The following is a 4,813-nucleotide window of genomic DNA, read 5'->3' as shown; positions in this document are numbered from 1 at the left end:
GCGCAGTAGCCGTGCAGGGGGCTTTTCCCCCAAGGGTCAGTTACAGGGCAGGGTCAAGGGGATTGCAGCGGGTGTTTCCCAGCAGCCGCGAGCCTTGAACACCCCGGGGCTCCGGGTGGGGTGGGGTGGGGCGGGGCACAGGGGTGGGGACACCCCTCCTCAAACTTTGCCAGCAGTGGCAGCAACTGCGTGCCCGCGAGCATGCGTTGAGGAGCAGTGGGAGGGTGATTTAGGCCAAAAGAATTAAGTTGCAAAAGGATGTCGGGTGCATTAAAACTTGCAATCCTTCACTTCCCCGGGGTGGGGGGCGGTAAGGAGGTGGGTGGGCGGAGAGCTCTGCCGCGACCTCCTCTTTCCCCCGAAGGGGGACCGATCCGGAGGCCGAGTTCCGGCCCCAGGTAGACGTGGATTCCAGCCACCTGTCCCTTTAAGAAAGTTGCGCCGGCGGGCTGGCGCGCGGCGGGCGGGGGCTGCGGGCCCGGGAGCGCTCGCGCGAGGCGCCTCCACCTGCCGGGGCCGCGACGAGGCGGGGGGGGGGGGGGTCGGGCCGAGCGCGGCGGTCGGGCGCGGGGGCGAGCAGGGGGGCGGTCGGCCCGGGTCTTCGCGCCGCGCGCCCCCCCGATCCCGTCCTGCGAGGGGAGTGAGTCGGCCCGGAGGGCGCACGGCCGGGCTCGGCGGAGGCGTTCGGGCTCCCGAGTCGGGAGCCGAGCCGGCCGAGCCGTTGGGGGCCGCGGCCCGCCGGTGCGCCCGCGCTCCCGCCTTCCCCGCCGCCCGGCCCGCGCCGCCGGCCGCCCCGCCCCGCCCCGCGCCCGCCGCGGGAAAGGTGGCGCGGACCGCGGGCGGCGGGCGGGGCGGGCGCGGACAAAGGTCCCCCCGGAGCCCCCTTTTAGGGAGTTAGCTTGATCCCCTGAGAAAGGCTACGTTTCCGGCGCCCTAGCTCTTCCAGCCTCGGTTGGAATAATTTGCCATAGTAACGACAATAATCGTCACGGTCACCCTTGATTTATTTCCTTATATATTTCTGCCCCCTCGTTTATTCTTCATGCCAGCCCCTTGGGAGACAGAATGGTCCCCTTTTTGCCTATGGCGGACCCGAATCTCTGAGCGGTCACGATTGGGCCGTGGGGGCACGGCCAGTACGTGGCAGAATCGGTACTTGAACCCAGAGTGCTGAGACGCCACCTGCACCTGCAGGTGGACAGTAGGCTCAAGTCTGCGCCGCCCTGATCGAGCCAGGCCGGGCATCCAGTGCTTCTTGAATTTCTTGCGGTTGCCCTCGCGTGATATATCCTGTAGCGGACAGGGGAGCCTCGTCTCCACCCCTGTGGTTGGGAAGCCTTTCCTAACCTGTGCTTGCCTCCAGGAAGGAGCCCCTCCAGGGCTCCCTAGGCTGGATGTACCTGGATTTCATTTCTCATTCAGGTGGGCTGTGACCTTGGCACTGGTCCATGTCCTCCTGAATGGTTTTCTTTTAGTACCTGGGCGCCCTTACTCCTTTCTTCTCTGCCAGGAGTAAATAGATCAGCTTGCATTCTCTAGGGGGAAAAATGGAGTTTACAGATGTTAGTTAAGGTCACGGTCATGAAACTAAGTTTTCATTTCTCTCCGACTTATATAGATTGAAATTTTGCATTTTGCCTGCTTATAAGGGTCGTTTACATTGCTTTGAGTATCCCTTAGTGACCAATAATTATTTGAAGGTTAAGTTGTAAGAATTCAAAGTATTCGAGTTTCTTTCTGTTAATCCTTAATGGAGTTGGATGTAAATGGAGGTGACTTCACAACCTCCTTTTGAGATAACAGCCCTTTTCACTAAGGTATAATTTTATATCTTTAGAACAGTTTGGAAAGTCTCTCTTCTGAAAGTTGACGGATTCAGTAAAGCTTTTTAAATAAAAGGCATCCTTTTAGTTCTGTAGACTAATGCACTATGGAAGAGACAAGCAGGGACCCTGCATTAAAAGACTAAAAAATAAAGATACAGGGTGTTCTGGGCAGTCCTGAAAACCTCCCTTTTCCTTTGAGAATTTGGCTGCTCTGCCTGGACTTTTGGCTGGCCACTGTGGCTATTTTACTAAAGAATTGACATTTTAAGTTCTTAGCTTCAGGAATGGTTGGTGAAAGTATTGACCCTCAAACACCTACTGTTGAGGGTGTGCAGAAAAGCCACGTAACTTAGCAGAAACCCTTCTTTTGTTACATTAATGCATTTTCCCCTTTTATAAATATATGGCATTTCTCAAGCCTGTTGAATTATAAGAGTCACCTGAGGTGAAATTAAAACCATAAAAGGGAAGAGCTGAGGAATCCTTGTTTAACACGTCTCCCACGTGTTACTAGGATGAAGTAAAAGTGTGGGCACCTGTAGTAGGTGATAGGCCAATGCCCTTCTTTAAATGAAAGGGCATGGAACTCACCTGTGTCCACGGTGTTTTAGCTCCTTATCATTTGCTTCTGTGTCGGGAGCGTCTTAGATCAATCCTGACTTTGCAAACGTACATGCTTCCCCACTGGGAGATTTCTAAAAGGCTCAACAGACACCCTGTTCACCAGACCTCTGATTTTTATGGAAAATCTGCGGGAGAGAACAAAAGCAATAGGTATCTGGCTTTTCTGCTTACTCTCTGGGTTGATATAGTGGAAAATGCTCTCATCTGGGCCTCTGTTTGGTAAGTTTTGATAGCTGAGCAGTAGAGTCATTTGCCCAATCTGTTTGGAGCCACGGTGCCTATGGCTATGTGCAAAATGTTTGTTTATGAGGTTGATGACCTGCTTAAAACCAACTCGCTCATACCTGGGAAGACCAGTTCTTCATATGCAATGTGAGTATAACGTTCATATTGAAGGATTAAAAACTATTAATTTACTTAGCAAGTTTAAAGCAGCTTTTGTTTGCTCAAGCAGCCTGATTTTTTATTACAGGGCCATGACCACTTCTTTAATCCCTAAGTTTTTTACTTTCACTTTGCTTATTGTCCTGAGTTTCGGATGGTAGGGAGGGAAAGGGAGCACGGCCAGGATTACATGACTTGTAGCAATCATCATTTCTCCTCCTTCCACTCTGACCCCTGGCTGGTACAGTGAACCACAGGGCCCATCTATGAAGCAAAAATCTCAAGGTGTTTTGTTTTCTTCGCATAAATGATTATACTACAACAGATCTCTGAGGCCACAGCATCCTGATCTGGAGAGTTTCAGGCTTTAAAAAGTACCCCCCCCCCCCCCCCGTCCATTGCTAAAAACTAGTCGGGTGGCATTTTCTTATCAGAAAGTTCTCAACGGAAAATATACCCAGTCTTCATTCCCCAAGTCACTTCTGATGATGATTTCCTAAGAGGTAAGTTCCCTAGCACTGCGAAGCCACTGTTTAATGTCTAAACACCGCTTTCGAAGACGGGAGCACAGACTGTGTTATTTTTCTGTGGGAGACCATGAAAGTACGCTGGTCATTGATCTCCTTTGCTCCTGTTAGATGATTGATATGTGTATTATGGTTCTCTCTGGGAGCGCGTTTGTAAGGAACTGCTGCTTATAATTGTCCGACATCTTATTTAATAAAAGGACGCCAAACCCTCCGATGTTTCCAGGAAGGGAATACTATGTTTTCCTATCTCTGTGATCTCCTGCCTCTGCCCAGACCCAGTTCCACCATCGTCCCATTCTACTCTTCAGAAAGGTTGTTAGTAACTTTAAAAAATATATACTAAGCCTGTTAGCGTGACTGTCAAATGTGCACCAAGCAAGTTGGAGCTTTTCTCCATGTTTCTGCTCCTGCCTTTTATAATAACCTCATTGCGTTGTTGGTGGCAGTATGTCTAGGCATTCCTTCCTGCAAAAGTTGTTTCTTTTGACCATTTTATTTGTGTGTGGGCGGGGGGCGCTGTTGAAAGAAAAAGAAAAACCAGAGGCGTTTTTGTCTGTGACTCCACATAGCAGTGCTATCACCAGGTTGTAGGGTCCAGGGTTTACCTTAATCAGTAGAAGGAAAAACTCTCTAACAGTTAGAGTGATCGCAGGCCTCTGGTGCTAAAAAGTGCCTCACCCTAGCTGTTGATTCAGAGATTGGGCATAGGCGAAGGGGGATTCACAAACCAGAGACAGGTTGGATTCGACCTCTGAGGTTCACCTATTGCTAGAATGCCACGGTATTCTACACTTTCTCCTTGAACTTCAGTGCCAAGCCCCTTTACGTAAATAGCTGACTTTCTGGATGTGGACAATCAAGTCTCTGCTGCTTTAACAAATAACGATATTTATATTGAGCTGTGATAATGCAGAGGAGTGCAAAAATAAAGGCTTTGAGAAGGAACTTAAAGTAATCCCTTATTAGTTTTGCATACATCTTGGTAATGACCACGTTGAAACTACTGGGCAGTTATCTTCCTCTTTGGCTTGTGTTTAAAAGCACACAACAAAGAATTTAGAGACGGATCTCTATAGTAAAAATGCTTTAAAAAGCCAGGCCATCTCTTGGCCAGTACTACTGATTATCTACACTATTCCAATGCGGACTGATACTCCTCTTGGCCCTGGAAAAAAAAAAAAAACTGAGATACCTTCTGAATAAAAAAAAAAAAAAAAGACCTGTCATATTGTTTGGCATCATCTTAAGCACGTTTGATCTTGGGGAAAGTGAACAATGCCCATCCCCTCATAACATAGCAATTCCATATGAATTAGAGTATTTATCCAGAACCACTCATTCCCTGCAGACTCTGCCACGTGGGGAAGGTACTCCAGGGGGGAGGGCTTCAGGAGGTTCCAGCCTCAGGGCTGTCCCTCTCTCTGCCCTTCCCTGGCTGCGGGGCTTTGG

Source organism: Eumetopias jubatus, unplaced genomic scaffold (assembly GCF_037043125.1).
Source record: "Eumetopias jubatus isolate StellerSeaLion01/CBP00866 unplaced genomic scaffold, mEumJub1_p1.0 scaffold_16, whole genome shotgun sequence".
NCBI classification, from domain to species: Eukaryota; Metazoa; Chordata; class Mammalia; order Carnivora; family Otariidae; genus Eumetopias; species Eumetopias jubatus.
This window is presented reverse-complemented; position numbering follows the sequence as displayed.